The 23570-nt window shown below is 43.0% G+C and overlaps 3 long non-coding RNA genes across 3 annotated transcripts; 1 reads left to right on the top strand and 2 right to left on the bottom strand.

Annotated features, from left to right (window-relative positions):
• Positions 1–1734: 1734 nt before the first annotated feature.
• On the bottom strand, positions 1735–5039 carry LOC309541250. The gene is made up of 2 exons (XR_014223676.1): positions 3813–5039; positions 1735–2316 (listed from the first exon to the last, which is right to left on the bottom strand). It is a non-coding gene; the product is annotated as an uncharacterized lncRNA (long non-coding RNA).
• Positions 5040–10214: 5175 nt separating this feature from the next.
• LOC309541253 lies at positions 10215–15354 on the bottom strand. Its single transcript, XR_014223677.1, has 2 exons — positions 15221–15354; positions 10215–10402 (listed from the first exon to the last, which is right to left on the bottom strand). It is a non-coding gene; the product is annotated as an uncharacterized lncRNA (long non-coding RNA).
• Positions 15355–15671: 317 nt separating this feature from the next.
• Positions 15672–19674, top strand: LOC309541235. The gene is made up of 2 exons (XR_014223670.1): positions 15672–15892; positions 19499–19674. It is a non-coding gene; the product is annotated as an uncharacterized lncRNA (long non-coding RNA).
• Positions 19675–23570: the final 3896 nt, after the last annotated feature.

Below are 23570 nucleotides of genomic sequence, written 5' to 3'. Positions count from 1 at the left end.
AAAAATCACAAAAGACAGATGTGAAGATTAGTTGTTTGCAGATCATCACTAATGCCGGCTAAGATGTGACTCACCTGTCTCAGTCATTCTTTACATCAAAGGAGTTTTCATAGGACTTTTCTTTTGAAAAGCATGTAAGAATTGATTGTGCATATAAAGACCCATACAAATTTCCCTCTCGTGCTGTTTTGAAGGATGGTCCAACCTTCTGGAGAAGTTTTGAGTTTCCATCCTCATTACACTGATGGAAATGGAGGTCTTCACTAGATTAAAGAGCCTTCCTTCAGTAAAGGGACAACTTCTGCCAGTGGAAGACTAGAAGTGGATATAACCCAATTATTGTAAAAAATAATAAAGAGTGGTGAGTGTGTGAATACAATTTCATGAAGTCCACAGTTACAGCTCCCAACCAGCAAATGTTAGCACGTGTTCAAGACAATGGCATGACCTACTCATGGCTAATGTAAGGACACAAGAAGATCTTTTCTGGGTCAAAGTCAGGAGGTCCTTCCTGCTAGTCAAACAACCTGTTTCTAATGATGGCCAGCATACATGTAGGGGATGAAGGCAACATTCCCTCTCTGGTTGCTTATTCCCAAGCAACTAGTATTGCCTCTGACTGTTGCATTTCCATTTAGCTACTATAACTAACAGTGAATCTTATTGATTTCATAAGTACATAGGCATGACTGATTTGTTCTGGGCCGATCTGTTTCCTAGGGTAAGGATATAAGAGCAGGAAAATTTTGGGGGTGGGGAGAGAACGTTTGCATTTCCTGGCAGTCTTTGTGAACAGCCTGTATGTTATCCTTGGTCTTAACTTGGGACAGATCCATTTCTAGCGCCTTATAAATTTTAACTGGGTGTGGATGGAAAGATGCCCTTTTGGGAACACAGATTCAAAGTTCCTCAGTTCCTCAGTTCCCATGGAAACTGGCTTGGGAATGATTGATGAGGCCACGATATGAAGGGGAGAATCATAGATCCACCTACAGTATTTTCATGCTTTTCCTCAACTCCAGGGTGTGTTTCAAATAGGTAGATACTGACATTAAGACTATGCTGACCTCCAAACAATGGTTCTCCCCATAAAGACCCAGGCATATCTTAGAACAGGCCTGTCCAACCAGTTAATCGCGATCTACTGGTCGATCGCGGGCTGTCCCTGGTGGATCCTGGTTGATTGTGTGATCTCCACTGATCGACGCCCCCCCAAGCACAACAACTTTGGTCAATCTAACGAGTAGATCACTGCCAGTTTATTTATAGTTGGAGTAGATTGCAGTCTCTTGGAAGCTGGACACCCCTGTCTTAGAACATTCAGGCAACAACATCCCCATGCCATATTTTGCTTTATAGCAACAGAGCAGATATTTCACTGCTCTACCCATTTTATAGACCGGGATAAAATGAGGCTGAGGCACTGTCCAAAGCCTCTGGTGAATCCATCAGTAAAGTTGTGTTGTTCCTTTTCATTCTTGGTAGGGCTGCTGCTATTTGAGATGGCACTTTAGTAAGATAGCTTGCAGGTGAAGCTTTACCAATCACAGAGATTCAATGACAGAGAAGTGTCACCTGCTGCATTTCTGCTTGTGTCATAAGCACAAGATCCCTACAAGATTTTTTTTTTTTTTGATTTGGAGCCAATCTCCCGAGTCCCATTTAAGTAGTGTGTTCATTGCACAACATTGGGTTGTGCGTCAAGATTGGGGGAGGGAGTGTACAAAGACAAGGTACAGCAACTATCGTTTTTATTTATGACTCTAAGTTGATTCCAAGTGAAATTCCAGCCCAGTAGAAAAATGCAGAGAATTGAGAGCATCTTTGACTTAATGGACGTCTTACATTTCACTCTTCCCCTATCTGATATAGGATTGTCACAGGCAAGCCTTAATGGATTTTCCATTCTGTGAATTTTATCTCTCTTCTCTTTCCTTCTTGCTTTCCTTCCTTCACCATGGCTGTAAGATGCTTTATTTATGAATGCCTGAGTTCATAAATGTCAGCATTTCCGTTGCAGTGCTCCAGGATGTTGGCTCTCGCCTCTGCCTGTGGAATCAATTCTGCCTTATCGGATTCATCTCATACACGGACTCTGTGACCGAGAGACATTGGATCCGGCAGTGGTACTTCATCTGCATCAACAATTGCTTATCTCTTTGGGTAATCTCTGAAGGAGTCTTCTCTGCAGCGGAATGGCTTATTTAATTATTAGTATGATTATGATCTTATATTGGGGGAGGGGGTGTCTGTGCGTGTGCAGATATTTATGTTTCAGGGGCGTCTTTCAGAGCCTGTGAAGAATCTAAAAAGCATCTATGGTGGGAGAAAATAAGTTTTAAGATGATATGCTCAAAGGTGCAGCCTGAACTTTGCACTGGATTGCCCTAGTGGTAAAATGCTGTGATTAGTTTCTGATTATATAAGTTCTACCCAGTGCTGTTTTGGAAAGTGTGGGGGGGACCTGTAGCCCACCCAGCAGGTCTCTCCATCCACACACACCCTGGCACTATTCTCTTTGCATGCGCGCGCGCACACACACACACACACACACACACATTCCCTCAGGTCATACTCCTCCTCACCCCTTGTCTCTGAACCAGGATGGGTCATTTTTCTCCCTTGTCACAGCATGCTGGGCAAGAAGGTTTAAATCTCTCTGCCCAGGGTGCCATGATGGAAGTGAACATCACTGCCTCTTCACCTGATCTGCCCCAAGCAGGGAAGAAGGAGAGGGTGTGATCAGGGGAGAGAAAGGATGAGGTATGTGTCTAACAATGGCAAGTGTGTAGGATTATGCCAAGTGTCTTTGTGTGTCTGTATACAAATGAGTGAAAGATGCAAATTAAATGCAGCTCTCACAGTTTGGACACATTTGCACAGTTCTGAACCATTTGCTTGCCTTGGTTGTAGCCATTAATTGGATGGCTTGTGCCTCCATTCTCTGTAACCCTAAACCACTGTGCCCATCACAAGAGGCAGAAATTAACAGATGGAACTCATTGCCCCCCCCCATTCTCACCATCACTGCATCTCCATAATAGGGAAAGCTGTGTCCTTTGAATTTCTGCCTGTTGGATAGCTGTGAAAAATACAGAAGTGGTTCTGCAAAAGAACAAACAGACAAGATGTCAGTTATACCCTGTTAAATTAATGTTTAAAATCAGGGCACTAAAGCCCATCCCAGGCTTAATCACTTATATTCTTTGTTTACTTTTGCTGAGATAAGAAATGTAGATAGTGATATTTCTTTCAGAGATGAATCAGTATGAAAATATTTCCCCCCTCATGTTGCATATGTGTCATCGTGATTCAAGTCTTCAGAATCCCTCTTTCCTCATCTCCTGTTGCTGAAACATTGCCAATTTTCAATGTGATGTTTCCCAGAAAAAGGCTCAGAGAATACTGGTTTTTCCCAGATGGCCTGTCTCCCTTTTTATACTTTTCCTTTCTGTATATTCAGAAGGAATAAAAGTTTACAGTCATGAGATTTCATAGATCCTGTGCTTTGTGATTGTGAGATTATCTCAAATCACTTGCTCCCAAGATGGCCTGGCTGGGACTATTTCAAAAATCCTCATCTTTTTATGTTATTCCCTATATACTCAGTAGGATAAGAGAGCTCTCTGGGATGAATAACTACAGTGGAGCTATAGTTTACCCCCCCCCCCAATAACTAGCATTCCCAGCACTATATCTCCCAGGATTCCTTTTTGGAGGGTGGGTGGCAGCATGATTTAAATATGCTTTGGATGTATGGGGTGTACCCCCTCCCTTATCCCCTCTCGTTACCAAGCATGCACAAAAGTTACCTTAAATCTCTGGTTCAGGCTTCCTGGTCTTTGACTTGAATTCTTGACCCAGACCCATTATTACTATCAGTTCTGTTTCCTGGTGGGATTCATTAACTTTTTGCCTTTGCTCCAGCACATCTCTGGTCATGACCCTTGGATTTCTCTTGGATTTCTCCTCTGAAACCTTTTAGGTGCATTCCATAGATGTCAACTCACTGGGGCCAAGAGCACCCACAAAATTCCCCACAAAGGGGCCGGGTACCCACAAATTTCAGGGCCAGGGCCATGCACACTGCATGGCACCCATGGCCCATGGCACCCACAGTTGTGGGGCCACTCTTGCTCAGGACGTTATAATAGGGACACTTTTTCTACTAGACTGCATACATTTTATGCTAGTTTTTAACTGTCTTGAGTTTCCCCAAATAATCCTGTGTATTGCTATCTGGTACTGGAGCTGAAGATGGCCAGTTAAGAGATCCTAGCCTCTTCTCACATAACTTTTCTGAGATGAGAGAATGACTGCTAAACCTTTACAAGTTTGTAGGGTAACAATGCCCCAATATTTTCAGTTGGGTGTGCTACACCTTTACAGCAACTTGCCAGTCTGCTGAGGTGGTGTAAGGACAATGTGTAATTCAGGCTAGGGGCTGAACTCTATGTTACAGTAAATGAGTAGATGCAGCTGAAATGGGAAAACTGCACACATATACTCCGATAGCATGCTGGCCAATCCATAGCCCTCCTGAGGTTGTTAGATTTCCAATTCCCAACTGCCCCCAGCCAGCAGGGACAATGGTTAGAGAGGACAGGTGCTGCAGTCCAAAAATCTCTGGGGAGCTGCAGCTTTTCACTCCTGCAGTAGAACTTAACTCATGTCATGAGGTCACCCATTATTTTCACCCCCATTCCGTATCATTGGTTATTACATCACACTGCTGCTCAGTGAGTTCCGCATACTCAAGAGGACATTGGGCTAGTATTTCTTAATCAGCAGAAACCCTTTTCCCATGTCAAATTGCTTTTTAAACTTGAGGAGGACCTCCCAAAGTAGATAGTGGTGTGGCATTAGGGAATTTGCCGTTCAAAGGAAGGAAAGCCAAATGTCCCTGTGGTCACACCCAAGTTAGGTTCTTCTAGATGTTGCAGAGAGGGAAATGAGAACTCAATGTACATTCAGGGATGCTCGAGGAATAAGATTTCTTTGAATTCAGGTGTGAACCAACCCAATCTGTACCTTCTAGGCTAAGGTAAGCATCAAGACAGAATTTATCCTTCAGATTTTAAACTTTTTTCAAATTTTGCAATACAACTCTTGGCTCAGAAAAAGCATACCAAAAATACATTATAAATTGTTATTTTTAGAATAAATGATTTTTAGATAAAATACATCAAAGTTAACTCTGTATTTAAACAGTGTTTTGTGAAAAGATACTGTGTTTGTTTATTTAAAAAGCATTTCTGAGCCTTTTAATACTCAAAACCCTCTATAAATAGTATATATCTTCAGCCAAGGCAGAAAATGTATGTCATCTCAGTTTTGTGATAAAATAAGTATTTAAATTCATATGTAAATTCAAATGTGCACCCAGAGTTGTTTTAAAACTGTGTTAATGCAGAAATGGAATGGAAAGGATTTATGGCCCTTTCCTTCTCTCCGATTCTATCATTCTATGTATGAATTTATGCAAAATTGACAAGGGCCAGAAATAATCTCATCCACCCAACCCTATGTGCAGCTACAATTTTCAAGCATTCAGTGCACATTTAACGTAACCTCCAGCTTCGCCCTAATCCTGTGGACCAAGTTAAGTCATAAGGATTTCCACCTGCTGAAGATCCATCCCGATGAAAGCAAGCATCAGACGATATTCTCCTAAAGTGAAGTAGCTCTAGAGATGGCCATGAGGCTCAGAATAGAACAGAGAGAAGCAGCTTGCTAGGTGTGTCGCTACTGCATACTGGGAGGCAGAGCGGCGAGGCAGCAGGGAGATTAGCACAGTAGAGCAGGAGTACTGATTAGCTCCGCCAGTATGTTTGCACCACGCTGACCTCCATGCCACCTCATCTCTCACTCTCTGGTTGAGCAACAGTGACCACCTGCTAGGAAGCTAGTGTAGTAGTGGCTCCATCCCACCAAGAGAGCCACTTCTGGGAGTAGGTCTAACAAGGGAAGTCTGTGGCAAAAGCCCTCCCACTACCCTAATATTAATTTTCACAGAGCCCAAAGGCAGGTAGCTTCCTGTTTTACTTGTCCCCCCCCCCCAGTTAGGTCATCGTATTTATTTTCTTGTTTTCCTTGCTTGGGCTAACAGAGTTTTGTGTTTCTGGTCTTAATTATTCCTCTTATTCCCCATATGTCATCATCAGTGCTAGAAGGGTTTTAAAACACATCTGTTAATAGCGGTTGTGGGTGGAAACACAACAGAGTGGCTAAGCTCAAGGTGTTACATGATCAGCTTTCTCCTATGTGTCGTTGATGGAGGAGCTTCCTTCCAGCTTCTGCACTCTTCCAGGTCTGATTGCTGGAAGTGAGAATCGGCTGAGATTCCTGGGCCTAATTAAAGCTTATCCAAATTTAGAGTCCACAAACAACCATCCTTTTCAAATCGCTCATTTGCTTTGCTACTTAGCTACACACACAGAGAGAATAATAAATAATAAAATTTTATTTATAACCCCCCTCTCCCCAGCCAAAGCCGGGCTCAGGGCGGCTAACAACAATAAAAACAGCACAGTTTACATAAAATCACAATCAATTAATTAAAATACATTCTAAAATCATTTCAGAATCAAATTAATAGCAACCATTGGGCTAGAGTTCTACGAAAATTACAGAAGGAGAGAGGGGGTCAGACTGTTTCTTGGCCAAAGGCCTGGTGGAACAGCTCTGTCTTGCAGGCCCTGCGGAAAGATGTCAAGTCACTCAGGGCCCTAGTCTCTTGTGACAGAGCATTCCACCAGATCGGGGCCACGGCCAAAAAAGCCAGCCTAACCTACCTGTGGCCCGGGATCTCCAAGATGTTTTTATTTTCAGACCATAAGGTCCTCCGTGGGATATACCAGGAGAGGCAGTCCCGTAGGCTTTAAAGATTAAAACCAGCACCTTAAACCTGATCACGTACTCCACCGGGAGCCAGTGCAGCTGGTATAGCACCGGGTGATTTCTCAAGATCAATACATTAACCAATATTCCATTAACCAATCTTCTTCTTTGGCGATCACTCGTAGCCGAGTAAGGTTGTCTTCCGTAAATCCGGTTTTAACAATGAGTCCATAAGTGACTGCGGAGGCCAATTCTGGATCCACACGTCCTTCCACAGTGGGGACATTGGTTTCTGGGCAGGAGTTGATCACGGTGTGGATTTGCCAAGTGTGCCTTCCTCTTAGCACGCTTCTCCCTTACGTCCTGAGTTCAAGTGTCTTCAAAGCCCATGGCACCTTTGGTAAAGGCTGTTCTCCAACTGGAGGGCTCACAGGCCAGTGTTTCCCAGTTGTCAGTGTTTATACTACATTTTTTTACACTCGTTTCAGGAAGGATTAGATAGGAGGATAAGGCTATCAATGGGTACTAGGCACAATGGCTAAATTAAACCTCCAACATCAGAAGTGCTTTGTCTCTGAGGCCACATCTAAACTATACATTTAAAGCAGTGTCACACTATTTTAAACAGTCACAGACTTCTTCCAAAGAATGCCAAGAACTGTAGTTTGTTAAAGGTGCTGAGATTTGTTAGGAGACCACAGTAACCCTCTCAGAGCTACAATTCTCAGGTGGGTTTAGCAGTCAATCCGTTTTCCCAGGCAACTCTGGGAATTGCTGATTACATGAAAACATCTGATTACAGTGCTCCAAATACTGTACATCTGTAAAGTGGCCTAAATTAAGCAACTGGTATAATAGCACCTGGTCCTAGCTAGTACCACTGACTCCAGATCTGCATTAGAAATGCACAGCCATAACTCCCTGCCCTTTCTGCTTTTCTCCTCTCCTCCACAATAAAACAAAGTTCTGTTGAAGTCCGATTAGGGAGACTCCACTGCACAAACTGTAATTTACAGAATATATATATATATATATATATATATATATATATATGAGAAACCCTTGCCAAGACTTTTATGGGTACCACTTTAGATGATCGAGCCAATGCAGTATTTGTTCAGTCAAGGACATTAAATTCTGCTGAACAAATGGGTGGATTGTTAGTGGAGTCTGATGTATTCCAGGGAACGAGAAGCTATAATATTGTTCACTTAAACAGAGGGGAGAAAACCATTTAGTCTGTATTTCTTGATTTGTTTTAAAAAAGGAATATTGTAGATATGGGGGGATTCTCAACCACACTCATCCAAAAGAGGTACACCCAACAGTCTAAGGGCCAAACCAGCAATGACATTAATATTATACATAATATGCCTGTCTTTCATTTGAAATCTGTATTGCTTGAAAAGCAGCAATTAGAAGAATTTCAGCCACCACAAGGGGTATAGGAAATGCATGCTGAGCTTTAAATGGTCCCACCCACAGCAGCTTTGCTGCAGTCACTGGGGTAAATGGGATGAGGGACACGGAAATCTACAATTAAATCCCTATTTATAACAAAAATTGTACTTAAATATTTTATCATAAAAATATGCATTTAAAAACTCATTTTGTTCCATTTCTGTATCACAAAATCCAGAGAATCTGAAGGGTAATTAAGTTCTAATCCACATATTTGTCCTATATTTGTCCCATTTCCCAAGCACTACTGCTTTCATAGGAGGTTAAGCATTGAGACATACTTTCTCTTCATTATTACCTTTGGTCACAGTCCATAGAGAAGGATGGTTTGCAGTATCAGCAGCCTAGCAATTTGAGCATAGCCAAGGGGCCTGCTGGGAAGTTCTGCATCTTGCTTAAGGGCACTGGGTTCACTTGGGATACCAGAAATTCAGCTGTCCAAAGGCACACACCCCTCCTGTTGATACTAGTTTGAGGACAGCTGAGAGAATGCTGGCAGCAACACTGACAGTGGAGGAAGACATGTTTCTTGTTGTAGCTCCCCAAAAGAGTTTCCGGCACCCTATCAAAATGAGGTGGGTGGGATTTCTGCTACCATTGTCTTCCAGCAAGCAGTCTCCTTGTGATGCAGCTTGATGCAAATGGTGATGGAATAGACTGATGCCTGTCACTGCTCTATTTTGCACTTAACTGGTGCTATGCATCCATAGCTCTCACACAGAATTCTGTTTGGGTTTCTTGTGGTCCACTTGAGTTATTCTCTAACTAGGCAGCTCCGACTCTCTGTCTCTGTATCTCCTGCTCTCTCTTATTTGCAATTTGTTAACGTTTCTGCTAGGTGTTTTTTCTTTCTTTCTAGAATTCCGAGGTTTCAGAGTATCAAGGCTCCTTCCACACCATTGGAAGGTGGGAGAGTTAGGCATGCTGTTCTTGTGCATTGCCTATCAAAACAATTACCTGTCAGCTCAGAACATGACTGTCCTCCAGTCAGGTGTGCTGGATATATGGGGCGCAAGGGACTTTAGCCCCTTCAATATTTTGAGGCGGGGTGGAGCCCCCCAATATTGAGAGGGCTGCTATCCTCTGCTGCATCGGGTGAGTGCCATTGTGCTGGGTGGGAGGCTTGGAGAGCTTCCCAGTAGGTGTGGCCCAACGGGGGATGGGGTGTTGCACATGTGATGCACACATGACAGCCCCCCCATGTGGGGCCCAACTTAGCTTGCCTGCGTCTAGTAGCCCCAAAACAAGCATATTAGAAATAGTGATGGTGGTGAGAAGACTTCAGAAGAGAAAGGATTTGCTGTGACAATTAATAACTAGGATACAAAAAAAGGGAGGAGTGAGGAGGTCAAAGAAAGAAGGTAATGACAGTTAAGGTTTTGAGAATATTGGATTTGTTTTTAAATGTTTGTGGCTTATTTTTGTCTTTTGATTGTGTTGTGTTATTTTTTGATTTTTATTTTTATCAATTTGTATTGTTTGATTGTGGTTTGTTTTTATTTTGTTTTCTTTCTTTCCTTTCCTTTTTGTTTTTTTCTGTAATTCTAAAACTCTTAATAAATATCATTTAAAAAAAAAGAAAGATAAGACTTCAGAAGAGACCATGGAGAGGAGCAGAAAAGACTGCAAAGTGACATCATATAGAGAGAGCATGCCTGCTGGCATGAATGAAAATAACCATGAATCTTGGGGGAAATAAGTGGAATAAAAAGAAGTAGTAGGAACAGTTTGACAAGCTGGCTGGAAAAATAAATGCAAAAATACCACTATAAGGCTACACCGTCTGATTGTACCCTCTCTCTCATAGATGCTATTTTCAATACAGCTTGTATTATCTGACTAAAACTGGATGTTCTATTTTCTGATATGCATAATGGAATTTGTGGGTTTGTTTTGCAAATGAAAGAACTCAGTGCTTGCTATGAATATATTTCAATTTGTGTAGGCAGCTCTGGGCAGCTTATGATTTGCATGGAACATAATGAAACACACATAAATAACATCAACCAACTTCACCTTCTATCCAGTTGACTTTGTATCAACACATCTCAAGGTGTTTTACAGAGTGTTCAAGCACTTTTGTCAACAGTCTTCAGAGCAGCTGTGATGGCGGGGAAGAAAAAGTGAAGTTAATTGAATTTAACAACAGACAAACTCCTGGAATACTGAATATCAAATTCCAGAATGTAGAGGTCAAATTAACTATTTTGTGCTCAGTATGTTTCTGTGGAAACATGTAAGGACAGTGCTGGTTAAAAAGACCTAATTTGAACCAGTAGTTAGAGGGAAGATGTCTAGACAAAGCTCATGATCTCCACTCATTCACCTGCTATTCCATCTAAGTGTATCTTCCCAGGACTGGTTCATACTTTGCCCAATAAGACAAGTTTTACATGCAGTTGGTGAGAGCTTTTTCCAAGGCTGAGCTGTAGTTGGCTATTGGACATGAGCCAGAAGCCAAGTTAGGAAATCAGAGCCAAGGGTCAGGACCAAAAGCTCAAGCTAGGAGCCAGAGTCACAGACCAAGGCCAGGAATCAGGACCAAGGAACCAAGGTTAGGAGGAATGCACAGAAGCTTACGAGAGCCAGGATGGTGTCTTGCTCAGGCAATCCTAGCCTAAGCAGAAACCCTTTTATAGCTCTCCCTGTCCAGGAGAGTCCAGTGGATAGGAAAACAACCCAAAGCTGGAGCTTGCTTCACTGCCAAGCTGCAGGTTCCAAGCTGCAGGTCTGATAGTTTATCAGATGGATCCACTGTACACAGAAGCAAAGCCAGCTGTTCTCACTCCAGGGGCTCCTAACAGCCATCATGCATACAACCACTAGTATGAACCAGGGTCTACATAAGAAGGCACCATTCATGGGACTGCCTGCTCCTCATTTTCTCTAGTACAATTTCTTGTTCATGCTAGAGCAGTGGTGGGGAACTTTCAGCCCAAAGGCCCAATTAGGCCTGGCATGAGTCCCAAAGCTGTTCCCCCGAAACCACAACTACCTGCTCCGCAATCCAACTTCTGTTTCCTATCATTGCAAGGATTTCCACTTGAGAAATAGAACCTCCCCCCTCTCCTGAACACCCTCCCAATATCTGCTCAGGAGGCTTAAAGGAACCCCTGGAACAGATTTAAGTGGTGCATAGGGAGAGGACAGGGGGAAGTTGCATTGCACAGGTGGAAATGTATGTGCTGATGGGATGTATTAGTTGGATATCACCCTTGATATTTTATAGGGCATAAGCTGAGGAACAGGTATAGGTGTGATTACAAACTAGCAGCTGTAATAGCTAGAGGCTCCACCCATGGCAGGGGAGAGCATTCGAGTTCACAACTTACTTTTGCACCTCACTGATTATGCAACCTACACATTTGGCCAAAAGTATGAAGTCGACCCTTTTAGGAAGTTCTAACTCCCAATCCAGAATAGGTTTTTGTGAGTCCCCACAGAGCAGGAACTGTACTATCACCCGAATTCTACTTTAGAGACCTTCTGCTTCCAAGCATGTCATTTAAAGACCCATGTTTAAAGACCCTGTGTAACAAAAATTGTATGGAAACCTGCGGTTACAAATGCATGAATTAAGGTGCCACAACTCCATATATGTCCACATTCATAAATACAACAAAATCCTAAATTCTAACTGCAGAAGAGGGAATTAATATGACTTAATTATAAGGGGGCAAGGTTGAGGGATTCAGCAGGATACAGTTTGAGTTATCTAGTATCTCCTTTATTCCTCATTTGTTGTATTCCACAGTCATCAGCAAGATGGTTTTCTTCTTGATAAGAATTAACTGCTGCTTGCAATGGTTTGTATAGGTCATCTTGATAAATTGGCCAATGTGAGGAAGTAGCAAAGTTAACTCTCCCAGATAAAAATAGCTCTGAACTCCTTATCCTCTGTTATTGCTGATGCCTTTCCTTTTCCTCTGATGCAATCAAATCAACATTGCATGAAAAATCTAAAAATAAAGTCCCTTTTATATAAAAATCAAGTGTGCGATGCTCATGGTCCCTTAGCAACCTGCTAAAAGCTAACCAGAGACTCTTGTTATCAGCAAAAAAGAAATTCCACATCAATGCGGTAGAAGCACAAAGTTATAAACAACTCAACTTACTCTCCATCAAGTATGAAGTATTGCATCTCCAATCTACCATTATTCAGCAGGCACAAGTCTTATCTGGCATGCAGTACATGAGTGTCACAGAGCACATGAGACACCAGTTGTTGGCAACCAGTGACCATAGTTAAGAAGCTCAACCACCTCTCTGTCTTTTACACTGTCATGGAAGGCACAGAGGAGGCACACCAAGCAGGCAGCTAAACAAAAGCTTTATTGTGTCCTTATATAAGAACAGAACTGCTCAAGAAACCTCTGACTCAACTTGTACAACTATGTCCACTGCCACTATAGAGAATAACATGATCCACACACAACTCCAATTTCTTTGGACAATTTTACAGTAAAACTCACAGGATTATTTTGGAGAAGGTTTCTTCCTCTCAGCCTAACCCACCTGACAGGGTTATTGTATGGCTAAATGTCACCTTGAACTCCTTAGAGGAAGGCCTGCATTCAAATTAGATATTATATTTTAAGGCATGAACTGCAAACTGCAATAGGGGCACAAACATGATTCTCCCCATTGGAGAAATCATTTAATTTCCCCACAGTTTGTTTCTAATGGATCAACTTATGCGAGGATCAATTTACCTGACTAAGAGAAGAAACATATCCCTTAAATTGACAAAGGCATATTTTGTTTAACAGAGCACTGGGAATGAGTAAATGGTTGTTGACCTTCTCTGTATCCTAATACCACCAAAGTGAGTCCTCTGTTGAGTTTCAAGAAAGAAGGAATGATTCTAGGAATGAAAACATCTCAGAATTCTTGGCAGAAAAGAAACTCTTGTGTATCTATGGGAAGCCAATGAGAATGCAACAAACCACATCATCATGGAGCATATTTACTTAGTATTTGTATTGTTACACTCACTCCATTTCTCAGAGCGGCGGGCAGTTCCAGGGGGTCCAGCACTTATCCAAGTTTTGGGTTTTTTTTGAAGATGATAACTGGAGCCTCATGGTGTTTTGTAATGTTTGTGTTTCTTGTCAGTTATACATATTGATGAGCATAGGTGGAGACACAACTCGAAACATTGCAATGCCAAATAAACTGCAACTGCATTTGATCTCCAGAGAAGTCTAATGTTAGCTTACAGAGCTCCAAATGCTCAGCTTTGTCTCTCTCCAGAAACTGCAGTCAGTCTTCCCCCAAATGCTTCTATTGCTTCAACGCGGGTGGTGCTGTGGGTTAAATCACAGAGCCTAGGACTTGCCGATCAGAAGTTTGGTGGTTCAAATCCCCGCAACGGGGTGAGCTCCCATTGCTTGGTCCCTGCTCCTGCCAACCTAGCAGTTCGAAAGCACGTCAAAGTGCAAGTAGATATCGCTCCGGCGGGAAGGTAAACGGCGTTTCCGTGCGCTGCTTTGGTTCGCCAGAAGCAGCTTAGTCATGCTGGGCACATGACCCAGAAGCTGTACACTGGCTCCATTGGCCACTAAAGCGAGATGAGCGCCGCAACCCCAGAATCGGTCACGACTGGACCTAATGGTCAGGGGTCCCTTTACCTTTTACTCAACTTGCTTCTCCCTTGGACAGGAGAGAGAGGAGAAAAAGGATGAGTCATCTTCACCAACCTTCTCCTAGCCTAGGGCCATTAGTATAATTTCCCTAACAGAAGATGTGCCAGAAGGGACTATCAAAGTCATTCTGGCTTCATTAAGCCACTTTTGTCCAAATCTACATTTTATACAACATAAAATTGTTGAAATAACACGGGTGTAGCTCCTATTCTTCTCTCCTTCATCTGTGGGGCTGGACCAACCCATAGGATTCTGCATACAAATGAGGCATGTAAAGTACAAGACTTTCAACGAGCAATTGTTGAAAGTTTATTAAAGGTGCTCTTTTAATATCCTCACTTAATGAACATTGCTTAAGAAGATGTCTATTGGCAGAAAACATGTTACAATATGTTTGAAGCTCCACTTCAATACAATAAAATTGAAACATCATTTGCACAATATTTTAAGACAACAGTACATATTAGTTTTAGAAAGTTCGAATTCATGAGGTTAGGTATATCGTTGCCAATGGCTATTAGGCAAGGCAAATGAAGACATGGAGATTCATACTAAGACAGAGTCTCCTAAAACCTGAAAACTGCTGAAAGACAATCACACTCAACAGGTAACCCAACTTGGAAAGATTGGATGGAGGGGACATATTGTTCATCATCCTAATTGTCCCTATGACTATTAACCTGATTTTGGCAAAATAAGAATTCCTAGATAGCGTCGCAGAATGAAGAATGTCTAGCTCACTACAGATAGTGAGCTAGAAGTAGTGATGTGCCTTTTGGGTGATGTTTATCCATTTCTCCAAAATAGCATGAGATAAGGGCTGTGTACAGTCACCACCAGCCTCCACACCCAGAAAATGCCAGCCTCACTCTGAATCTGGCCCTGGATCAGTTTTGGGGTTTAATTAGCTTTTTTTAAAAAATAAAAATAAAAAGCAGATTAAACATACAGTTGGGAAGGGACAAAATGAGGAGGTGCTGCATCTCCACCCCATCCCAACCAAGATCACAGGGGATCTTTCGGGTGCTTTTCTGCAAGCTTCTTCCTTTCAGGGAAGGCACTTGGAAAGAAGCAGCACACAGGGTTGAATTCTCTGCTGAACAGCCCTCTTACAGGATTGAGTCATTGAGTAGAGAATTCAATCCTGCTGGGTGCTGCTTTCCAAGGGCCTTCTTTGCAGGCAAGGAGCTTGCAAAGCAGACCTCTGCAGCGTCTCCTTCTTCCTGAAGACCCTTCTTTCCCATCCCTCTTCTCACCCTTCCTCCCATCCTTACCTCCTTCCCATTTCATGTCCTGGACTGCTCTGAGCAGCTGGATCTGACCAGGGGTGATCCAAGGCTGTTCTCATCTGGCTTGAGTGAAACCTCGATTCCTACAAATCAGCCCAATTTGATTTGGGCTTCAGCTGAATCCAGTGCACAGCCTTCGCATAGGACACTACAAATAGCAGGGGTGGGAAATAACTGGTGAAGACCATGCATTTCCTTCTGGCTACTACAGAGAAAGTAGGAACAGGACATAGACCTTAATCTATCCTTCCAGGTTATATGAAGTCTGAAGGCAGATTGGTGGTATCCTGTGGCCATCTCCAATATTTCTAAGGCTGCAGAAAACAAGGAGTGATGTACCATGAGACAGGCCATTATGATGTAGCACTGCAGGCAGAGTCACTCATATGTCATAATTGATGGGTGACTTGTGGGCCCAAGTCAAGTTTATCTTCAATGCAACATCCCAAGCAGATCATCACCAGCTGATCTAGAAAGGCATCTTGCTCCACCTGGAGCAGAAATCTGCCACACAGATGTAAGAGAAGGAGAAGATGTCAAGATTCCGACGATATCACAGACATCGCAGCAAGAAAGGTGGCTGCCGTAAAGGGAAAGGACGTGGGAGGAAGCGAGGCAGGACAAAAAAAGGTGGTCGTGGAGGCAAAAAGAGAACAGGTGATAGTTTAGTAGTTATCTTACATTCTGTACTGCAGTATGTATCCGTCTGGAAAGGAATAACAATGTTGATGCACATTCCTTTAGAACTCTGCCAATTCTCTTTCAATCCAAGAGATGACTTTATGTCAAATGGTCTTCTGTCAACCAGTAAAGGAGGGGTAAGCCAATTGGGTGCCCTCTGGTACCTCCAGCCCCTATCAACTGCAGTCAGCATGGCTCATGATCTGGGATGATGGGAGTTGTAGTCAGCAGCGGAGCAAGCCGATTGGGCACCTGGGGCGGCATGCATGCCCTGCACCCAGGGACGGGGCCAGCCGCTCACACGGGTGGGGCCAGCTGACTGTGGGGCGGGGTGAGCTGGGGCAGGATGCTCCGCAGGGCCTCTGAGGAGTCTGCCTGCCTCCTCTCACTACAGCGGGCAAACCATTTGCAGGCCCTGCGGTGAGTGCCGCCCGACATTTTGCCACCCCCCTCAGTGGTGACACCCGGGACGACCCGCCTCCACTGCACCCCTTCCTCTGCCCCTGGTTGTAGCCCAACCACTTCTGGAGGACACCATGTTGGCTACCCTTGCAAGTAGAGCGTTTCAGCTGAAAACAAGAAATGTGTTACATGTGACATATGCACCTTCATAGGGTTAGAATCAAATATTTAGGGAGGAAACAAGGAATAGGTGAAACTTGCTTAGCTCTTCTCCACCCTCTTTCCGCCCACTAGCTTGAAATTCGGTGACTTTTAAAAAAATCTTTGTGCAGACACATCTTTTCGAAAGTCTTATGCAGACACATAATGGGGTTTTTTTTGGGGGGTGTTAGCTGTGATGTTCCTGTACACCTATGGGGTTTGCAGTGGGCAGCCCCTTGCTGCCTCCTGGAAAAAAAGTTTCTATGTGAAATCTGTGTGTATGTTTGTGTGTGTTAACTGCTTACTATATTAGCCTAACCTTTGAAAAAACACATGATTGCATCATTTATTAACTGAAACAAACAAACAAACAAACAAACTAACAAGCAAACAAACAAGCTGATCATTCCCATCATTAAAGGAGGTTCCATGGTTAATTTTGCTCAGGAGCCAGTGTAGCTTCCTTCTCCTCCTCAGGGTTAGTCACACATGATCTTGCTAGGCTGTCTTAGCTCAGTCTTCCCAAACCTGGTGCATGCAAGTTGTAGCCACCGAAATAACATCAAAATCTGGAAGGCAGCAAGTTTAGCGAAGCTGCTCTAGGCCACCCAGCAACTTCCTCATGCATTGCCTTCTGGGGCTTGGCTACACTCCTACTGCTGCTAAACGCACCCATGTTTTGGGGGCCTGGAGGATAAGATGGTTAGATGTCTAAAAGTGACCCAGCTGGCACCAGCACACAGCGTAATTGTGCAAATCCTGAGGCCCTAGCAGGGCCTGTCATTGGTGACAATGGGCTTGGTGGAGCCTCAACACAGAGGGGAATGTAAGATCTGAACAGCTGGGGTTATTCTTGCCACCATTTTACCTCTTTTAGAAATGCTTGAATGTTTGCTTTGTATGTCACTGATGTACAAAACATGGAGGTGTGATAGAAGTGACTAGAAGAGTGCTTCGTACAAAGGGCTACTCTTTCCCATGCTCAGCTTGCCCAGGGTGCAGGATTTCAGTGCCTAAAGACATAATGATGCACATATATATCTACTGGTTATGGCACTGTCCATCCCCACAACACAAAGTGACACAGTCCATTCTACCAATTTATCCAATTGGTACCTTTGGGCATATAGTTTTGATTCACCAGGAGACACCCACTAATGGTGAAAGAGGGGTGGTGATTTTTGCCATTTCCCCTTCCTTCCTCTAGCCCCTAGAGCGCATAAAAATCTGTTCTGGAGCTTCTCCTCACCATCTAAGTTGCCTCCCCTTCTCCTCCATTAGTAGGGGAGCACTAGGATGAGGTTTTGGATTCCACCACAGGCCTCAGTATATGTCTGCTGAGTTGAGATTGTGCTGGAGGAGTTGTGTGGTGACGACTTTGACATGTTCACTTAAAGGTGTGGTAAATCAGGTTGCTGAGTGTAAAAAAAATCTAGATATGACCATAAAAAGAAATCACCAGCAACTATAAATGAAGCACTTGATTTGATAAGTTTTTGATACAGATTTCTCACATCCATGCTCTTTAACTACTTAAATTGTAGTTAAACTATAAGGCTTTCAGTGACAAAACATGCATTTTTGCTAAAATTGCTGTTACCTGTCTCCTGATCATATTATGAAAGGGAGGGAGGGAGGGAGGGAGGAAAGAAGGAAGGAAGGAAGGAAGGAAGGAAGGAAGGAAGGAAGGAAGGAAGGAAGGATCACTTTATGAGCATTGAAATATGGATGTTTATTTTATTTATATATTTATATGCTGTCTTTCTGAATTAGGTCCACCCAACGTAGCCAATAAGAGATAAGCATAGAAATAAAATAAAGCCGTCTTTATTTTATTGATTTACATTTTTAAAAAATGCTCCACTTTTCCCCTCCAAGAAAAAGTTATTCAAAGTGGCTTTATCAAAATATAAACAGGAACACAAAAATAAGAATAATTCATCATAAAAAACATGGTTTTCCGACAAAAAGCAACATCATGGAACAAGGAGACAATAGAGCCAATACCAACAATTAGCCAGTTATATGAAGCAAAAAAACAGATCCGATATATTATTTAAAAAGAAATATATTCTGTTGCCAGCAGAACACAAAAAAGGAGGCTGATTGCTACCTCTTAGGTGGGATGCCCTCGCTTGTGCCACCACCATATGTGCCTCAGAAGGCAGCAACACATGCAAGAAGGGTGCAGCAGATGATCTTAAGGCACATTCACATAGGAAGAGATGGCTCTTTTAGTACCTTGGTCCCAAGCTTTCCAGAGGCCAGAACCAGCATTTTGAATTGCACCCAGAAATGAACTGGCAGCCAGTGCAGTCCAGAAAATATGTTTCCTGTGATCCCAACACTTTGCCCCAGCAGAAGCATCCTGCGCCAACTGAGGTTTCCCAGTAGTTTTCAAAGGCAGCCCCACATAAGATGCATGGCAGCAGCCCAATCAAAATGTATATAATGCATGTAGGGCCAGGGTGCATTCTGATCATATCAAGACAAGCAGGGGAATTTCAAAATTTTACAAAATGTAAGAAACCAAAAATACATTAAAATCAGGGGTGGGTTTTTTGTTCAATCAGAACTCACTGGAACTCAGTACCAGTATCTCTCAGGTGGGCACCATTGCCATTATAAGAGAACAAGGGAGGCATTCATGCTGAGTTCTGGCACCTCTTTTCCTAGAAAAATAGCACTAATTAAAATAAAATATTGCTGGTATCTCCACAGCAATAAAACACCAACAAAATGGCAGAATGATTAATAAACTAAGTTGAAAGTGACGAGAAGTTGGTTGGTTTTCAAAGCTTTCTTAAATCCTGTTATTGAGAGTGTCATCTTGGGGGAGAGTTCCATAAGCAAGAGGCCACTACTGAGAAGACTCTGCAAATTGACATGGGCTGGATTTTTTCTTTGGGGAAAAAAAAGAATGGTGGATCTGGACCATGAATGTACTGACGTTTCTCATTGTTCTTTCTTGCCTTCAAGGCCGTCACCACTACAGGAGGTGTGTGCTATACTAACTGGACCAGTTTGGAACAAAGGAGTCCTAGCAATGCAATCACTGACTGAGCAGAACTGACATCTTTCTCCAAACAAGTCATCAGCGTACAGGGTCAGGAAATGTTAGAAAACGTTTCCAATTAAACCTACCTGGGCTGGAATTTCTGCAGCATCTTTATGTGTTACTTATAAGGCTTTTCCTTATCTTTGTAAGTGATTTTAGGAGTCATGTGCCTGCTCTGACCCAGTGGAGCTGTTTTCTGGCGTTTTGACAGATCCATGCCGTAATTAAAGCCACAGCCTCCAAATTTACCTAACTCGCAGTTTCTGAAATAATGAACACACCAAAACACAACCATCGTTTAAATTTACACTTAGAATTTTGCAATGCAGTTCTCCAGCCAAGTAAAGTGTGTGCATGAAGAATGCATTTATTAGTGAAAATAACATGCAAAGTGTGTTCTATTATGGGAAACTGTTTGTAGAAATGTATATATTAGGCATACAAATTATGGACAAACATGGTTACAATAAAAGATCTTCACACTAAAATGCTGCTGAATTTTCAGGAGAACTTTTTTTAAAAGTTGGCAAACTGTAGTGGAAATGTGAAGAACTGAAGAGTGGGAAAATTAGAAACTGAGAGAAACCAAAACTGGCAGATCCACACATCCCTAAAGCTAACAACCCTGCCTCTCATGTTTTGTTAACATAGTATCAGAACACTTGAGGAGGGCTAGTGTCCCACCGAAAGTTATGAATCTTGAGTTAGTCACAACCACTAGTTTCATTGGTTCCAACAGACAGTCATGACCAATGCTGTATAAGCAAGAGGGGAATCCCAACCCATAAAGCATCTGAGCCCTAGCAGCTTAGGCAGCTATGCAAAGAAAGAGTAATCGCTACCCTTTTATTTGTTAATTTGTTCTTTTGAAGCACCATCTAAAACTGCAACAGGAGCACAGTCATGGAGGACGAGGGTCTTGGGGAAGGAGGCATCACTCTGACATTTGGGCCCCTGAAACAAACCTCAAAATAGCAGCTCTCTCTCTGTCAGGGAAGAAGAAGTGAGTAAAGATCTACATCAAAGAAAAGGGAAGAAAGATCTACATTGGCATCTGCTGCCCCTGCAGATCCTGCCACCTGAGGCAGTCACCTCACCTTGTCTCATGAGTGGGCCAACCCTACTCTGAGGAAGAGGGAAATGAGCCTTAGAAGCAAATCATTTGTTGGGGGATGAACTGATATCCTCTTGTGCCTCCAGTGGGCAGGGTAGTGGGTGGTTTCTGGTAGTGGGTGATTTGATCATTATGGACATAGCCACCCAGCTTTATAACAGGAGGCAACCCTGGATTTAATCTTAAGAGGTACCCACAACATTGTGTGAGAAGCATGTGCTGCTGATCTGATTGAGAACAGTGACAACAGTGCTATCAAATTCAACATATATGTAAGTTGGGAATTGCTGAGAAGGTTCAGCATGGTCACATTTCACTTCAAAAGAGGTAACTTCCCCCGTATTGGAAGACTGCTTAAAAAGGAACTGGTAAAGGAAAAGAGCAACTAAAATGATCGACTCCCACATATAGAAAGGTTACAACATTTAGGGCTTTTAAGTTTAGGGGGGAAAGGGGAGAGGAGAACATGCTAGAGGTGTATAAAATGCTTCAGTGTATTGAAAAAGTGGACACAGATGTTTTTCCACTCTTGCTCATAAAACTAGAACCCAGGGTCACCCAGTGAAGTTGAATTTGGGAAGATTCAGGATGGACAAGAAAAAATTAAGCAGTGGAACTAACTCCCACTAGAGGTAGTGATGGCCACCAAAGTGTATGGCTTAAAAAGAGATTTAAAAGGGTCTATCAGTGGCCCCTAGCCATGGTGGTTGTGTACTACCTCTGAATACCCGTTTCTGAAGAACACAATTCAGGAAGTGCTGTTGTGCTCATGTCCCGCTTGTGGGCTTTGTCTTCCCATAGGGATCTAGTTGGCCATTGTGAGAACAGGATGCTGGACTAGATAGGCCTTCAGCCTGAGCAAGCAGCTAGATTGGGTTGACAGTGTTGTGTCCTGATTTGAACTCCATTTCCAGGTTGTTAATGCTCTGCTTAGTACATCATTAAATGGTTAGTAATTAGTAACCTTATCATAATCTCTCTAATACAACGGCCAGCTTGCTTGCGCAAATGTTTCACAACTCTTTTAATCTTAACCATAGCCTCAGCTTTATCAGGGCATTCTATCTTTTTGCTTGTTTGCTTTGTTGTTCTGACTGTAGAAACATCCACCTATTCATGGATTTTCACAAAAGGGACCTGTTTTCAACTTGGTTATTAGACCTCTGCCCCCTTTGAATGCTGAATTCTACCAGTAAAGAGATAGCTTTTCAGTTTTTCTCCTCTTTGCTTTTTAGATTTCCAAATTAGCCTTAAAACAACTACTACATTATCCTCAGAAAGCACTCCAGGAATCAAGAACTGGGAGCATGCATTGTCTGTAGACAACTCAAGAAACGCTCCAGAAAGCATTTTGCAAGGGAGGGAGAGAGGAAGAGAGAGAGAGAGATTCGACTGAATAATATTAGCCTTATTCAGAACTTATAAACAAGTCCTGCCCCCCCTAACAAAGTCCTGCCCTCTAACAAAAACCCTGGCTATGCCCATGAGATGTTTCAGTCTGCCAATTAAGCCATGTTCTCTGGAGTATTCCTACTGATGTCTATAGGGCTTCATTCAGGAGGTAAATGGTTTTGAGCACTGACGTCCAATACATGCTTTCACAGTTCATTTTTCATATAAAGGTCTTTACCCATCAGCTGCTTAAGTGGTGAAGGATGGGGTTGAATCTGTTTCCTCCACTCTGTGCAACTCATAAACCATAGTCACGGAATCATTTATGCCACAAGAGCATTGAAGTGGCATTGAGGAAGGCAGGGCAGCTTCAATTCCATCCCTGTCAGGCACACATTTGACTGAATTTTTCAGCGATCTGCTCGCACTTTCCTTGGCATGTGTGGGCCCATTTGGATGCCAGAGATGTTCCCCCCTACTTTCCTATCAATATCACTTCATTAATTACCTACCGTACTCAGCCAAATCCACCAGATGATGGATGACATGGGCAGAGCCTCTCAGAGACTTTGTGCTGGTGGTTGCACATTGCAAACACTGCCGAGCTGATGACAGTCGTCGCACAGGCCCATGACTCAGCAATTCCCTTTGTGCAATCTAAATCCAGCCAGAAGCTGATCTCAGCTCTTGTGTGGGGTTCAGACTCCGATAGCCAGCTTGCAGGGATTCCTTGAGAGCATGTTTAGTTTGCAAGACAGGCAGGCCCACACCTGGTTTTTCTCCAGTTTGAAGTGGGACAAGGTGAAAGTGGTTTGTAATTCGAATGAGGAGCAGTAACAATAGAGACCCACCTCCCAGATGCTCAAGTTGGCAAGTAGGGTAGCCTGTCTGACCGGGCAGGTTAAATATGGGCCTGGGGACTGGGAATCATAACTGATCCACTCTGGCCTATGGTTGTTGAGGCTTCCTTGCTGATGAGCATAATGTTTATGCAATTCCTTACTTTCTCCAGAAATGGGTGGTATTTCAGAGGGAGGATTCCTGCTGGACATCCCCCAGGTTCAGTGTGCAGTGCTGGGTGGAGTCCTGACAGGCAAGGATGATTGTAACAAAGGTAAAGCCCTGACTTCCTGACTGGTAGCTTCATCAACAGCACTTTCCCTTAAACAGGTTACGAGAATTCTCAAGGGATTTGCAGAATGTAACAGATCTTGTATGCTCTCACAGAACCCCTGTCCAATCCTCTGTGCAGTCTCAGAATGCCTCAGAATAGCAGCATCTTCAACAGACATGCTGCTAAGTTCATTTTGTAGCTCCAAAACATCTATTGACATTTTCCTCTAGCCATCCTTTCCTTGGGGACACAATCCAAATTCAGTCTATGAGAGGGAAAGAAAAGTGGTATCCTGATGGCAACCACTTGCCTTTGAAAGGTGATGGTCTTGCAGGCATCCCCTTGGATCCAATATAAGCCTGAAAGGCTAATT

Source organism: Podarcis vaucheri (genome assembly GCF_965113315.1).
Source record: "Podarcis vaucheri genome assembly, chromosome: 1".
NCBI lineage: Eukaryota > Metazoa > Chordata > Lepidosauria > Squamata > Lacertidae > Podarcis > Podarcis vaucheri.
This window is presented reverse-complemented; position numbering and strand designations above follow the sequence as displayed.